The sequence below is a fragment of the Monodelphis domestica genome, chromosome 2 (genome assembly GCF_027887165.1).
Source record: "Monodelphis domestica isolate mMonDom1 chromosome 2, mMonDom1.pri, whole genome shotgun sequence".
Lineage (NCBI taxonomy): Eukaryota > Metazoa > Chordata > Mammalia > Didelphimorphia > Didelphidae > Monodelphis > Monodelphis domestica.
Window position 1 is genome coordinate 243390156 of NC_077228.1, and position 17691 is coordinate 243407846.

Here is a 17691-nt window from a genome sequence, read left to right on the forward strand (position 1 = left end):
ACAAATAATTTCCAAATATAAACTAATCTTTCTTCTGAGTTCTAGAATTCCCTTTGGATATTTCTACCTAGATACTCCTTGGGCATCTAAAAATCAACATATTTAAAACAGAACTTATCTCTCCTGCCCATTCCCACCTTGACTTTATTTCCTTTCTTCTATTGAGAGAAACTTTAAGTTGCCCAGGTTTGTAATTTAGGAGCCATCCTTAATTCTAAGTTCTCTTTCACTTCCTCTATCCATGTCAAATTTTATTGATTCTACTTTACTTCTCATTCATCTGTTTCCTTCTGTCTCATCAAATAGCTGCCCCTCTAGTTCAGTCTAATCACATAGACACACCCCAGTCCCATTACAAAAGGAAGACCTCTATTTGTTCTTGCTTTTCTTGAATTAGAATGGGGGTGGAGCAGTAAACAAGTGATCAGATTTTATAGTGTGTTTTCCTGACTTTGAACCTATATGGATGATTTTGTGGTAGCCCAGTGGCCATACCAGAAAAATAAATTGTACAGAAGATAATTTTGAAGTGAATTTGTCAAGAAGAAATTTTGAGATATAGTTTCATTTTAGTTTCATTGAAAGATAAACAGATGTGACTACTGAAATAGATGCTCAAGCATTACCATTTGGGGCAGTCATGGTCCACTAAGCCTATGATTATTTTTGAGCCCACTGGTGGTTAAATGCCAACATCTAAGACAAACTCACAAAGAAAGAAATTATCCCCAAAGATTTTTCTACTTGTATATGACAATCCTTCTCTCATATAGGATATGATATTCCTAACATTTCTTCCACTTTTAGATCAAGGATCCTAAAAGATCCAAAGATCCTAAACCACTAAGACAGAAGTGGTTGAACTCAGGATTGGAATACTTGACCTTGATCTTTTATAAGTCCTTGGACTTATATCTGTCTTTGAGAACTCAAAGGACTACTGTTCCATTCAAATGGTCATGTATCTGATGATAGTGTCCCGGAAGTTTGTACAGGATACCTAATGGTTAAGGTATATAAGATTAGCTAAATAATACATAACTTGTTCAATCATTTTTCAGTTTTATATGATCCTGTGACCCCTTTTGGGATTATCTTGGCAAAGATACTGGAATGTTTTATCATTTGCTTTTCTATCTCATTTCAAAGATGAGGAAACTGAAGCAAACACGGATAAGTGACTTATCCAGAGCTAGGAAATGTCTCGGGCTATATCTGAACTCAGGAAGACAAATAATCCTGGTTCCAGGGCTAGTACTATGACTTCTGTGCCACATAGACCTTGCAAATGGACAAAAAAACTGATTATCTGCTGTAACCATCTGAATGAATGCACTCTTCTGTAGTATTTGACAGAAAGTGAAAAGCCATATTTTGGACCTGTAAATAGCAGTATGTTTGGCAGCTGTTACCACAGTAAGAACCATGGGAGGAAAGATAAAATTATCAAGGATCACCCCTAACATTAGGAGTTCTGAGAGAGAAAAATCCAGAGACTTTTGATATGGAAAAGCCTGGAGAGACTGCAAAGATTCCATCAGCAGTAGGGAGGATGGGCAGAGAAAGATTGGAACCTTGGGAAAGGGAACAATCTCAGTTGGTCTACTCTCTCTTGACTTGAGACTTCCTGAGGAGAGGGTCAATCTCTGACTGGATCCCAATCCCAGAAACCTTTCCTCCCCTGAACAATCCTCCCAAACCAATGAGTGGACAGAGAATCGGGGAGAAAAGGAGTCCTGGGTTGTCTAACTTTGGGGGGAAGAGTTTAGCTAGCTAGGGATCCGCTTTTCCCTTATCCCTCCTGATCCCAATATACCAGCCATTTCAACCTTATCCTTCATCCTGATTGTTTAGAATAAACTTGTTACCAAACTGAATCAAGACTAAGTGAAGGGTAGTTATAGCTGAGTGGGGGAGAGAAGTGATCTCTCTCCCTAGAATTAGAAGCCTGCTATTTAGAAAGAGCCAAACAGTGGGGAGTAAACAGGCAGGCTTAGTGAGGAGCCATAATTAGAAAGGACTGAAAGGGGTAAAGAATAGACTCGCCCTCTTTCTACCTCTGGGTCAAAAACCAGCATCAACTCCTTCTCCCTTTGTTCTTGCCTTGAGGAAGGGAAGACTCCATACTCTCCCTCTCCTCTCTCCCCATGCAAAAAACCTCTTTATTACAGAGTCAAACACCACAATAGCTGCAACGAATTGAAAGATCTATTGTGGAAAACACTTGAAATTTACTTTGGAAAACTTCAATGTAACCTGAGTGCTTATTAAATTAAAACCTTTCTCATTCTCTAGTGTTCATATCATATATACTAATATGAAATTAGCTTCCTTCTGTGCACCCAATTTTCTGTCTTTTCAATTTCATTGTCAAACTCTATGGATTTACTTTTATTATTATTCTCTTTATCCTGTTTCTTTAACTTTCCTCTTCCCAGCTCAAAAAAGGTATGGTGCCTAATCCTTTCAACCGCTAAGGGATATGATTTTTTCAGGTCTACTTCCAAGAAGGGTTGTGTTCTTTACACTCTCTTTCTTAATTTTTACCTCTTCTAGGATTCTCTAAAATCTATTCCTAGAAATGTAAATTCTAGATAGAAATAACACTATGTAGTGGGAAATGTTGTATAATTCTAGTCCAAGGTATCTACTTCGGTTTTGTAGCTTTTCCCTCATTCATTGCTTATTCATTTTGAAATCATCATCTTGTCTTTAAACCTCTGAATCTCTTTTTTCTACTTTCAGAGCTGTTTTTTTCTCAGATACCTAGCTATTTCCTTATCCCTTAGGAAGAGTTAGCAAAGAAATACATTTCCTATCTTAAAGAATTTGGTCTCCTAAAGTGTCTATTTACTATTAGTTGTTTTCAAGACCTATCTCCCTCATAACCACTAATCATCTCAAGGGTCACAATATTTCACTGTCCCCTTGGAGGTAATCTTTTGTATTATCCTAACACTTGTGATATTGATTTATTAATAAGGGAATGAAATATTAATTCACTCCCTTCTCCTCTCTTCATTTTTTCCAGTGTCTTACATTCTTTAGTCCATTAGTGCCTTCTTTAATGTTTGAGATTTTTAAAAAATGAAAATCAAACAACAGATTGATAAAATTCTCCAAGACCTGTGATAGAGGCTGGCACTAAAGAAAAAGTGCCAGACTGAAGAGTATATGAAATTGATCACCTTGACGGGGGAGGGGCACCAGGAGTGAATTTTCTGAGGAGAGAAGACTCTGGCAGGAGAGCACCAAGGGTATCTCTGTCTTGAGACTTCGAAGAGAGAAGACTTTCTCCTGAGGGTTACCCACTGCTGGTGATTAGAAATCTTTCCCCCCAATACTTCCCAATTGAAGGGACTTTCTGAAAAGAAACCTGAGCAGACTTTACTTCAGCTCCTGTTGCCCAGGGGTGAGTTACACTTGACTTTCTTTCAGGGGGGCTTAGGCTGCCAAGGCCTGAGTTTCCCCCCAAACTCGAGGATGGAGGAAAAGGGTTTAGATAGAGACAAGGACCTCCTTTTCCCACTTTCCTTTTCCAATTCTCCCCTGCCCATTATTCTTTTGTGTTACCTGAGTGATTTAACATTAAAAGTTATCTGTCCCCCAAGCTGAATGTGAGTGAAAGGAATCAAGGGGAGATATTTTGGTCTCGAGTAATGGAGGGGGGACAAGAGGGACAAGAGTGAATTGGGGAGAGCAGCTTTAGCTAAGGAGGGAAGGCAGAAGGGGGAAAAATCTTCAAACCCCTTCTCCTCTCTCTGAGCCAACCTGTTACATCTGCTGTCTTCCTTGAACCCTGTTTAGTGGAAAGGGGGTTCTCCTCTCTTTCCCTCTCTCTCTCCATACCTCGGGGCCCAAGCCTCCCCTCTAGACTACATCCCTTCCATTTGAAAATTAAAAACAAAAACAGTTGGCACCCCAGATGGGAGATCAAAATTACAAGACTCTCATTGATATGGGGTCAGCCAAATCCATATTAAAGTCATTTCCATGGGACACCATGATAGAGGGTATGGTTTCAGTGGCAGGTGCTACGGGACAGATAGAACGAGTCCCGCAATTGAAATCTAAGATGATAACGCTAGGTCCACTGAACATTGATCATAGATTCCTTCTAATACCAGGGTGTCCAGACAATCTTTTGGGACATGATTTTCTTTGTAAAATTGGGGCAACTTTACAATGTGAACAATCAGGGAACATTTACCTCCATTTACCAAAACAATCCCTGAAATATTATCCTCTATTATTTTTGGGGCAGCTTGATGAGACCACTGATCAGCAGCAGGCTGATCTCTTTATGACATTCCTACAGACATTCCACAGGATGTATGGACAGCACATAAGAATGATGTGGGAATGATTAAATCGGTACAACCAGTAAAGATAGAAGTAAAAGACTGTATACCTCCCAAGATCCCTCAGTATAAGCTCAGCAGAGAAGCTGAAGAAGGCATAACACCTATTATCAATAGCTTGCTGAAGCAGGGCATATTGAGACACACAGTGTCAGAATATAATAGCCCAATACTAGCTATTAAAAAGAGCAAGCCAAATTCTGATGGCACAGTAAATTGGCGATTTGTGCAGGATCTCAGAGCAATCAATAATATAATCCAGAAAACCCATACCATCACGCCATCTCCCAATGACATTATTTCTGAGATTCCTAGCAATGCGTTATGGTATACTGTAATTGACTTAAGCAATGCATATTTTATGGTTCTTCTCCATCCTAATAGTCAAAATATGTTTGCATTCTCACGAAAGAAAAATAAGCTCTGCTGGACTCGTTTAGTGCAGGACTGTTGTGAGATTGCATCAAATTTCTGCCAGCTGCTGAAAAGAGACCTGGAAAATATAAAATTCAAACACAGCAAGCTAGTGCATTATGTAGATGATCTGCTTCTGGCATTCCCTGATGCAAAAACATGCCTAGAAGACTCAAAGAGGCTGTTAATAGAATTGTATAATAGAGAACATAAGGTCTCAAAAAGGAAGTTGCAATGGGTTCTCCCAAAAGTCGATTACCTAGGTTTTATCCTGGAAAAGGACACCAGGAAAATATCCAGTAAGAGAATAGCAGATATACAGAAACTAGGTATTGTGAATCTTAAAATTTCTCAGACTTGTGAATGTTAAAAATTCTCAGACTCTACCTTAGAACATTTGGTTAAGACCATTCCCCATTTTAAACAATGAAAGTACTTGATCAGGAATGTATGTGAGAACTCTAACATTACTCCACCCATACTTAAGCATACTTTAGGGGAAGATAAAGTTGTGAACTCTTTACTGAACAATGAAAAGTACTTAACTCATACTTATAGTAAGGCAAAAGCCTTAAGCTAACTCTATTTTTAGATCTAATACAAAAAGGTGCTAATTACCTATAAAGGTCAGGCAACTTGCAAACTTGCAAGTTGCAAAAAGAGGTATGAACTTACTCAGAAGTTTTAGTCTACCCAGAGAAGTTGAGAACTAAAGAAGGTGTGAAGTAAGAATGGTCAATCCTGTGAAAACGTCTACTGTGATTGGTAAATGTGAGAACTTAGGGGAGGTGACATAGGAGAAAATTCTCTTTAAAAGGAGGTCAGAAAGGCCTCTGAGAGGGAGCTTGCCAAAGCTAATTGGAGGGCTCGGTGGCTGAACTTAGTGAAACTGAGGAGCTAAACTGGAGGGTCTCTTTGAACACTAGAATCTTGCTTGGGACAAATCTTGTGGTGAGTGGATTAGAGACTGACTGGTCTCTCTCTTAAGGCTTAAGCCTAGGCTGCCCTAGCCCTTTTCTCATTATTTCCTCTTACTCTCTCTCTCCCTTTCATTAATTCCTTAATTTGTATTAATTAAAATCTCCATAAAACCCAGCTGACTTGGATATATTTAATATTTGGGAATTTTCCCATGGTGACCACTTTATTTTTAATATAAAAAACATATCTTTGTAGTCACAGTTTAAGGCAACCACTCTTTTAACTGTAACAGCATTCCACATACAAAAAGACAACTTAGGGCACTCCTGGGCACTATTGGATTCTCACATTATTATATCTCCAGATATTCATGTATTTCCAAGTGTCTCATAGATCTGATGAAAGATGAGGTTGAGGAGCCATTGAAGCTCACAAAAGAACATTTACATGCTCTGTCCACTTTAAAACAAGCTATCCTAACAGCTCCAGCCCTTGGCATTCTGAATTATGACAAAGATTTTCACTTATACGTCCATGAGGCTAAGGGTATAGCTTCTGGAGTGCTAGCCCAATATCTAGGATTGACTTTGAGATCTGTTGCATATTACAGTGCAATTTTGGACTCAGTGGCATAAGGCTTGGTGCACTGTCTGTGCAGCATTGCTGCTTCTGCCCTCATGGTTATAAAAGCTAATGAATTAGTGCTTGGATGCAAGCTCCATGTTTACTCTGTGTAAATCTTGAAATTTCTCAGACTTGTGAATGTTAAAAAATTTCCCCATCAGGGAAATTTCAATTGGAACAATTCCCTATGTGAGAACTCTACTTGGATCAGAAATGGGAGGACCTCTGCTCCACCCATACTTGGGACTGCTTTGGGGGAGAGAACTCCTTGCTAAACAATGAAAGTACTTTGACCCATACTTATAATGAGGCAAAAAGTTCTTTAAGCCATGCCTATTTTTAGAATTAATGCAATGGGGTGCTAAGTACCTATTAAAAGGTCAGGCAACTTGTAAACTTGCCAGGAGCAAAGAGATGAAAACTTATTCAGAAGTTTTTCTGATTCAAACTTACTAAAGGGATTAGTCAACCCAGCAGTGAATTCAGAATAGGCTGTCCCTTGGAAGACGTCTACTGTGATTGGTAGATGGAAGAACTTAGGGGAGGTGACATAGGAGAAAACCCCCTATATAAGAAAAAGCAGAATATCTTGAAGGACAATCATTTTGAGGAAGATCTCTTATGTGGAATCCTTTTGGAAAATCTCTTGAGAGAGGCTCTGGAGAAGGGAAGCTCTTGGAGGACAATCTCTAAGGACGTCTCGCTGGAGCTCCTCTGAGGTGACTCCGTCCCTCTGGAGGCTCTTGAGAGAGGCCCTTTGAAACAGTCTCTGGCTAGAAGGCTCTTTGAGGAGGACTCTGGCTGGAACTCTCTCTGAGGAGACTCTGTCACTAGAATCCTTGCTTAGACAGACTTTGTGGTGAGTGATAAAAGACTGACTGACTGATCTCTCTCTTTTAAGACTCAGGTCTAGGCCATGTTGGCTTAAGGCCCTTCATACTTATTTCCTTTTTCTCTCTTTCTCTCTTTTCTTTAATTCCTCATTGTATTATTAATTAAATTCTCTATAAAACCCAATTGACTTGGGTATATTCATAATTGGAAATATTTCCCTGGTGACCACCTTATATTTGATTTAAAACCAAGACACTGTAGTGAAACATATTTTCTGCGGTCACAATTTTACTCACCCACTCTTATATCTACTATAATTTATATCTTCCACTATTTTAACTCTTACAGTTTATGACCCCAACTCTTTTAACTGCCACAGTTTATGGCAGACAACTATTTTAAATGTTACACTCTGCACACCAGCTTGAAAAATTGCTAACATTCCAGAGTAGGCATGCATTTACAGCTGCAAGGCGACATCATCTGCAGTATGAAATCATTTCGCTGGCAAATGACAATCTATTTTTACATCGATGTGCACCATTGAATCCAGCCACATTAATCCCTGACCTACCTGACCCTGACCATTAATCCCTGACTTACCTGACCCTGACCTAGGGGGAAGGAAAGCCCCTACATGATTGCACACAGACTGTAGAAACAGTACATAGAACCAGAGAAGATCTGAAGGACACGCCACTCAATGATCCAGACCTTTGGATATTTTCGGATGGTTCTTCATATATTTTCAAAGGCAAAAGAATCACAGGGGCTGCAGTTGTGATGGGGGGCAGGACCCTCTGGCATGCATCATTACTGAGTCATGTCAGTGCTCAAGGAGCTGAGCTCAGAGCCCTCATAGAAGTGCTGGTGCAATCCAAAGGCAAAGGGGCGAATATATATACTGATTCAGCTTATGCCTTTGGCATTTTATTTGCTACAGGACAAAATTGGAAGAATAGGGGATTTGTCACAACATCTGGAAAAAGGATAGCATATAAGAACCTCATGAACAAACTCTTAGAAGCTGTGAATTTGCCAAAGGAAGTGGCAGTGATCCATTGCAAGACTCACTCCTCTGCCAAGAATGAGGTATTCCTAGGAAATCACAGGGCAGATATAATGGCAAGATTCACGGCCAGATTTGGTCCTAGCTGTGTTCTGAATTTCTCTCTGGTAGATAAGCACGATCTCAAAGAAGCATACTGCCAAGAGGAGATTCAGTCATGGCAAGGACATCTAGGAGCCAGATTAGTCAGAGGAATCTGGTTATCACAAGGAGGGAAACCCATCTTGCCCAAAAGGCTGTACCAACATCTATGCAATGTGATTCACTCCAGAGGTCATTACGGAGTGCAATCCATGCTGGATGAGGTCTGCCGGTTTTGGGAAGCTCCAGGGATATCAACAACTGCTATAAGAGTGTGTCAGACATGTGACATATATAGTAAGTTTAATTAGGGTCATTTAAAATGCAAGGCATTGGGAGGACGACCCTTAGCTTATATGCCTTTTCAGTGTCTACAGATCAATTTTATTAACATGCCTGGGGACTGAGGATATAAATATGTTTTAGTTATAGTGGACAGACTCACTCGATGGATAGAAGCATATCCATCAAAGAACAACACTGGCATGGTAGTGAAAACATTGCTTAAAGAAATAGCCTAGATATGGCATTCCAAACACCATAGACTCAGAGAGGGGAAGTCACTTTACATCTAGCATTTTACAACAAGTGTATAAGTCTCTTGGAATAAAGGGTAATTTCCATGATGCGTACAGATCAGAAGGTTCAGGACAGGTGGAAAGAATGAATAAGGAATTAAAAACCATGATAACCAAACTCTGTGCCCAAACTCATCTTAAATGGACAGAGGCTCTTCCACTTGTGCTATTCTATCTGAGGACGAAACCCAGAGGGGACTTATATTTCCCCATATGAGATGTGATATGGACAGCCAGTATGGATAGGAATGACTGCTAAACCATCTTATCTTTCCATGCTGGAGGGGAATGCCAGTTACACACCTATCTGACACAGATACAAAATAGGTTGGAGGAACTGAGAAGGCTGGGACTACTAGTGCAAAGGGTCCCACTAGATTTCTCATTACATACCATAAGACTAGGGGACAAAATATATGTAAAAAATTTTGCCAAAGACAAAGCCACAGAGCCCAGATGGATTGGTCCATATAATGTAGCTTTCACCACTCCTACATGAATCAAAGTAGTGGGAAAAGATTCTTGGCTTCACGCATCTCATGTTAAACATCACTATGCCCATGATAAAATACCAAAAGACAACTTAATGGGAGCCCAAGAATCCATTCAAACACCGACACCCCAAGAACAACCCTTGACAAATAAACATAGAGTCCATGAATGCAACAAAATCACACAAGAAGAAATAGAGACAATGAATAGAGACAGCGAAACTGAAATAGAATAATATCTAAGACAGATAGTATAAATTTGGTTAGTTAGATCAGGGAGGATTAGCGTAGCCTGTGAAACACAGGAGAAGTAGTTCCTTGTGGAACCTGGGAGTTTATTTGGGTGGATTTAGAATCCCTTAGAATTATTAAACTGATATATGAATTTCAATCTCAAGCTTATACTAAAATATCATTAACCTCTACAATCAACCACATAGGAATAGAATAATTGCCTTACAATTACACATTATGAAAGTTACCTAAAAAAAAAATCTCACTTGCACACATGTGGATGGCACAAACATCCTATATAAAGTCTCACTCACAAGCATCAAACTATTCACTCTTACATGCACGCACGTTAATCTTACACACACGCATGATCCTGTAGTTCTGGATACCTGAGATCGTCTTTCAAGGTGAGACGACAGACAAGTATGTATCCTGTAAAGGAGAAGGCACCCCGGACTGGTGACAAACTTCAAGCAACACCAAAGGATGGAAGACCCACAGACAAATGGAAAAGAACTTTGAATCAAAGGCATTATGGGAAATGAACTTCGGGAAAATGGGTCATGTAAGATTAATCGCTGATCATATTAACCTCACATATAGGGAAGTACATTCACATATACATTGAAATAAATATGCATCCACCATGACATATCTAGAACACAAACAAATTTCACATTGACATTAGGGACTGTGCCATAAGTAAGGACAGCCCATGAATTGTATATCTGTAAATAAATCTCTACTACCAGAGGATATATGTATATATGTATTTAAATAACATGTGACATATGTAAATGTGTACAAATAGTAGACTTGTATATGTATATATATAGCATAATAATGTTCTAATCCAGTAATATAGATGGAAAGGAGAATTAAAATACTAACCATTAATAGACAGGGACAGAGTAGTTTAGGGTGGAAAAGGGAATATTGTAACTAGAGAGTTAACATAGGGACAGAGTAAATCAGATTTTATATATATCTATAAATGTTATGAATTATTACATTGGAATTAGCATTATATAAGGTATAGGATAGTTCAATTTTACTTAAGATTTGAATTGCAATAGGGATGACTTTTGTATTAAGAAATTGTTATATTGTAAAAATTTTGTTGCCACATAATCCTAACCCTCTTCCTGCAATTCAGATTTAGCATAAGATAGGAACTTAGATTAGCAAATAGACAGATTAGGATAAGATTTATTATTTTGGGAGGGAGAGATTAGGTGGGAATAATAAGTAGAATAGACATAGAAGATAAGTAACTGGCGTGGGTCAAGGTGGAACCACATGAACAACAGGAAATGGAGGATTTGTGATAGAGGCTGGCACTAAAGAAAAAGTGCCAGACTGAAGAGTATATGAAATTGATCACCTCTATGGGGGAGGGACCCCAGGAGTGAATTTCCTGAGGAGAGAAGACTCTGGCAGGAGAGCAGTAAGGGTCTCTCTGTCTTGAGACTTCAAAGAGAGAAGGTGGATAAAGACTTTGTCCTGAGGGCTACACACTTTTCCTGTTGGTGACTGGAAATCTTTCCCCCCAATACTTCTCAATTGAAGGGACTTTCTTAAGAGAAACCTGAGCAGACTTTACCTCAGCTCCTGTTATCCAGGGATGAGTTATACTTGACTTTCTTTCAGGGGGGCTCAGGCTGCCAAGACCCGAGTTCCCCTCAAACTCGAGGACGGAGGAAAAGGGTTTAGAGATAGGGACCCCCTTTTCCCACTTTCCTTTCCCATTCTCTCCTGCCCATTATTCTTTTGTATTACCTGAGTGAGTTAACATTAAAAGTTATCTGTCCCCCAAGCTGAATGTGAGTGAATGGAATCGAGGGGAGATATTTTGGTCTCGAGTAATGGAGGGGGGACAAGAGGGACAAGAGTGAATTGGGGAGAGCAGCTTTAGCTAAGGAGGGAAGGCAGAAGGGAGAAAAATCTTCAAACCTCTTCTCCTCTCTCTGAGCCAACCCGTTACATCTGCTGTCTTCCTTGAACCCTTTTTAGTGGAAGGGGGGTTCTCCTCTCTTTCCCTCTCTCTCTCCATACCTCGGGGCCCAAGCCTCCCCTCTAGACTACATCCCTTCCTTTTTTAAATTTTTTTTTAAAAAAACAGTTGGCACCCCAGATGGGAGATCAAAATTACAAGACTCTCATTGATATGGGGTCAGCCAAATCCAAGCCTCCCCTCTAGACTACATCCCTTCCTGTTTAAAAAAAAAAAATTTTTTTTTAAAAACAGACCCCATTCATGTTCTTGTTCTAGCCTTAGCAAAATGTAAATAAAATGTAGTCCACATGGACTTTGAGCTATCTCAGTTTCCACTAACAGAGGAGCTAGGTTCCTAGATCATAGATACTATATTGCCTCAAGACAGTAAGGATAATTTTTTGAAGTTAGAGACTGCAAAAAGTCCTCACTGGTGTGCTTCCTGCTGTTTATTAGTGAATTATCATATATTCAGGAAGACAGCTTTTAGAAAGGAGTTATTAACTGAAGTGATATATAGTAAGAATAATTAGTAAAAAAAAAAATCTCCTCCAGTGTTTTTTTTATAAGAATGACTGATATGTAAATAAGTTTTGCATGATAATACCTGTATAACCCAAATCAAATTGCTTACCATCACCAGGAAGGGGGAGGGAAAAATTTACATCCTATAATTTCATAAAATGTATTTCAAAAAGTGTTATATATAATTGGAAAAATAAAAGATTAAAAAAGAACCTATGAAAGTGAAAAATGAATCTCCTCAAAATGTGACAAGGGCAGCTAGGTGTCTCAATGAATAGAGAGTCAGGCCTAGAGACAGAAGGTTCTATGTTTAAATCTTAACTCAGACACTCCCTAGATTGTGACCCTGGCCAAATCATTTAACTGCAATTGCCTAGCCCCTACTGCTCTTCTGCTTTGGAACCAATACTTAGTATCAATTCTACGACATAAGATAGGGTTTTTAAAAAAAGAACTAATATGGTTATTACTGAATGATTTTACAAGTATAGACTCAAGGTTTGGAATAGATTTTGAATTATTGAATTAAATTCCTAAATATTGCTGCTTAGCAATTCATTTACAGCATACTCTGATAGCAAATAAATGCCCATTTTTTAGAACTTTTGAGCAGACATATACTGCTTGCCTTATTGTGACATGAGTCTGGACAGGTTTTCTGAGAGTCATATGGTAGATAAGATCTACCTGCTAGCCTGAAAGCTCTGAAAAAAAGGCTCAGATTTCGCCATCCCTTTGTGGAGTCCTACATCTTTCAGGGAATGTTTCTGAATGTTTTCCTTTTTAAGTAACCTATATTTAGCCTAGTGAGAGAGGTCAGTTAGAAACTATTTGGATTCCTATATGCTATTGCAGGGATACACTAGGGAAATTGTATGTGTTTGTGATGAAGAGAACTAAAGGAAATTTCTGTCTGTATTCCAGTGGGATCTTTTTGGGTATGAAAGATCTCTGGAGATATCAGAAATCAGAAGATCATATATAGAATAAGAGAGCTAAAAGGGACCTCAGGGACCAGCTAGTCCAGCCCCTTCATTTTACATATGAAATCACAGAGGTGAGTTACTAGATATTACTAGAGATAGCCAAGACTTGAGACTATGAATTTTGACAACTTTAGTTCATTTGATGAGGTCACAAATATTTAACTGAAAGTTGGAGTTGTGTGAAGGTTTAAAATCCACACTAGTCAGAGCCTCCATACTTGAAATTTCAAACACAGGAAATTAAGACATCTGGATATAATCAATCATTCAAATCTAAAGCACAAACTAGGTATGAAAAGTCTTTTGTTAATTTGATATGATGTAGATAATATCATACAGGAAATGTTTTATGATTAGTTGGAAAAATCAGATACCCCACTCCCCTGGGCCTGCATATAACATAACAAACCAGTTTAGAATCACATATTCCAGGAACAGACCAGTTTAATAGCTAAGTTAGCCAACCTCAGGGGAGGAAATTCCTTGGTTTTCTATTGGAAATAACTTGGAGAGTTTCTCCCTCTCCTCCATAACCACTCTATCAATCGTAGCAATGGCTTTTAGAGTTGTAGTGACCCATACCAGAGGAATCTACAAGGGTAGAAAGTGAAGAGAGTATTGGAGTTAGAGTTAAGAATATCTACTTTTTAATCTTGCCTCAGACATTTACCAGCAATGTGACACTGGACAAGTCATTCCATATCTTTAAAGCCTCAGTTTCCTCATCTGTAAAATTGTAATGATAATAGTATCCACTCCATAGGTTAGCTAAAATTATCAAAAGAGACAATATACATAAAGTGCTTTGCAAACTTTATAGCACTAATGCTAGCTAATATTGTTGTTGTTAAATGACAGTTACTAAGAATGGTGACAAATTCATAATCAAAAAGTGTTTTGTGGGGGCAGTCAAGGTTACTGAGAGATTACTCATACCATTAACAAAAGTGGGAGAAAGTTTTGAAGAGTGTAGGTTTTGGGGGGAAAGATGAGGAGTTTAATATTTCTTATTTTCCCATAGGTTAAATTTATTTTAAAAAGACTCGGGTTGTTCTGTCAGTGCCATGGACAAATTTTAATTTTAATTTTGGAAAAGATTAAACTCTCAGTTTAAACAATGGGTACTGTAAACCTTAAAATTTCCCAGAACCTACTTTATAAGATTGGATTAAGACCATTCCCCATTTGGGCAGTGAACTCTACTTAAAGCAGGAATGTGAGAATTCTACTTTACCTACTTGGGTCTGCCCTAGGGGAAGATAAAGTTGTAAACTCTTTTCTGAACAATGAAAAGTACTTAAACCCATACTTTTCTTAAGCTAAGTACCTATAAAGGTCAAGCAACTTGTGAATTTACAAGGAACAAAGAACTGGAAAACTTACTCAGAGCTTTCCTGGTGTGAATTACTCAAAAATCCACACCTTCTTAGTGTGGACTAAGAATGGGCAGTCCTTTAGAAAAACGTCTACTGTGATTGGTAGATGTAAGGACTTAGGGGAGGTGACATAGAAGATTTTGCCCTTAAAAATAAGAGCTCAGAGAAGAGCAAAAGATCTCGATTTCTGATTCTCATTCTGGAGAATCTCATTCTGAAGGAGAGCTCCTTGAGGAGCTCCTCTGAGGGGCTCTGTCCCTCTGGGGTAGGAGCTCTGGAGGCTCTTGAGAGAGGCCCTTTGAAACAATCTCTGGCTGGAAGACTCTTTGAGGAAGGACGCTGGCCTGATGTCATTAGAAATCCTTGTTTAGTGAGACCTTGTCGTGAGTGTTAAAAAAAACTGATTCTTTTCTTACTCTCTCTCCTTCTTTGATTACTCATTGTATTGTTAATTAAAAATCTCTATAAAACCCAATTGACTTGGGTATTTGAATAATTGGGAATATTTCCCTGGTGACCACCTTATATTTGATTTTAAAACCCAAGACACTGTAGTGAAACATATTTCTGTGGTAAAATTTACTCACCCTCTCTTATATCTATCACAATTTATATCTCCCACTATTTTAATCACTACAGTTTAAGACCTCAACCATTTTAAATCTCACAGTACCATTTCACTCACCCTACTCTTCCCCGAGCAAGAACAAAACAGAGTGGGATAATGTGAAAGTTATCCAGTAGGTGGCACTGGCACCTCACTGTTAGCTACACTCATGGCTAGCTCTCATTAGCAAAGTCCAGGTACAACTTTGTGATGCCTTCCCTAACTTTGTTGTTATAGGACATATAATATAGGACAAACTGAGGAAGCTTTTCAGTGTTAGTAGGAAAAGGAACCTATTTTGGGGTTGGCTTTCCCACTTGGACACTTTGGCCTTGTTAAAGCATCCTTCACTCACAATTCTTTTTAAACTTTACTTCAGCAAATATGTACCACACATTTTTAATGTTCAAGATTATTGTGCCTTAAGATATGCAAAAGAGAGGAAAACACATTTTAATGCTAGTCATAATTTGTTGTAGAGCGGTGTTCCACTCTTTGTGATCCCAATTGAGGTTTTCTTGGCAAAGATACTGTAGTCATTTGCCATTTCCTTCTCTGGTTCATTTTACAAAGGAAGAAACTGAGACAAACTGGGTTAAATGACTTGCCCAAGATCACAGAAACTAGTAAATTCAGGTTTGAAATCAGGAAAGTGAGATTTCTTGACATCAAGCCTGGCATTTTATCTACTGTACCACCTCGTTGCTTCATGGACCTAATTACCAGAACTCATGTAATCTTCAAACCTAGAGACAGGCTTTTTTTTTTTACTATTACATACATATTTTATTGAATCAGTCAATATGATGTATCAAAACAAAAGAGCAAGAGCAATCTCTTCAACAATAAGTTTATTTATTGTTATCATCTTACCAGACGATTTCTGAAATTGAAATGCAGTGAAACTCTTCTTACAAGAGTAGGTAGCATTATAAGGTGTTTGAATTGGATATAGAAAAAATATGAATGTCATCATGCTGGCAATTTTTTATAAACTCAGTTCACTCCCCTAAGGTCTTTTATTTGTATTTAATGTCATGTCTAATTTTTATATAAATAAGCTGAGGAATTGGACAATTTTGTCTCTGCTTCCTTGTACAAAACTTCTTGATCCCTATAGTTTCTTGGGAAAATATGCTGAGGAGTTTACTTTTCTGTCTATACCAGCATGACTGAACTAACTGAAAAAGAGCAATGACAAATATCTTTCATTAGACCTTTGGGCCATTGTCCCAGGCTGAACAAAGCTCTCCTCACCTTCTTTTTCTCCTTTGTGATGTGAGGGTGCTTTCTGGGGGAGGAATGCTCAGATTAGATGGTGTTTGGCTCATCTCAAGGTCTTCTATCTGGTGCAGAGGGTTAGTAAATGTATATATTAGTCAATGTTCATATCAGACTTCGGTTTTGGCCCAGGTAAACAGGATCTTGATCTTAAGGAGGCAGACTGGCATAGAAGAAAGATCATTGGAATTAGTGCCTGAGCACTGGATTTAAATCCTGGCCCAGCTACATCCTATCATGTCTAGTAAAAAGTAAGCTTCTAAGTTTTAGTTTTCTCATCTGTAAAATTTTAAGGGAGTACTGCTAGACTTCCTTCCTTGACATTTTTTCATTATTTCCTTTGATATTCTTGATCTTTTATTTTTCCAAATGAATTTTGTTATTATTTTTTCTAGTTCAATAAAATATTTTTTGGTAATTTAATTGGGATGGCATTGAACAAGTAAATGTTTAATAAGATTGCTATTTTATTTATTTTGGCTCTGTCCACTAATGAACAATAAATATTTCTCCAATTATTTAAATCTGATTTCATTTGCATAAAATGCATTTTATAAAAATGAGTTTATAATTATCTTATAAAGAAGTTATGAAAATTTCTGTAGTAGCTAAGAAATAGAAAAATAGATCAATGGAACAGAATAAACATATAACAAACAATATGAAATATTATAGTAACCTCATATTTGTCAAAGGTAAAGATCTTATATTTTGCAATAAAAATTCAATATTTGATAAAAATTGTTGGGAAAAATTGAAAGCAATTTGACAGAAACTAGATATAGATACAATATGTTACATCATTTACCAAGTTAAAATCAAAATAGATATATGACTAAGGCATAAAGAGAGATATTATAAACAAATTAGAACTGGGACATATTACCTATCAGATTTATGGATAGAAAAATTTCTAAATAAAGAAGAGATCAAAAACATTGTGAAATATAAAATGAGAAATTTAAAATACATTAAATTTTAAAAATTTACAAATAAAACAATAAGTTGAGAAAAAATTTTTGTAAATAGTTTCTTAAATGATATATCTAAAATATATAGAAAACTGTCAAATTTACAAGAATATGAGCTATTTCTCAATTGATAAATAGTCAAAAGATGTGAATAGACAGTTTTTGGATGAAGAAATAAAAATGGGGGCAGGTAAGTGGCTCAGTGGATTGAGAGCCAGGCCTAGAGATGGGAGGTACTAGGTTCAAATCTGGCCTCAGATACTTCCTAGCTGTGTGACCCTGGGCAAGTCACTTAATCCACATTGCTTAGCCTTTACTACTTGTCTGCCTTAGAACCAATAC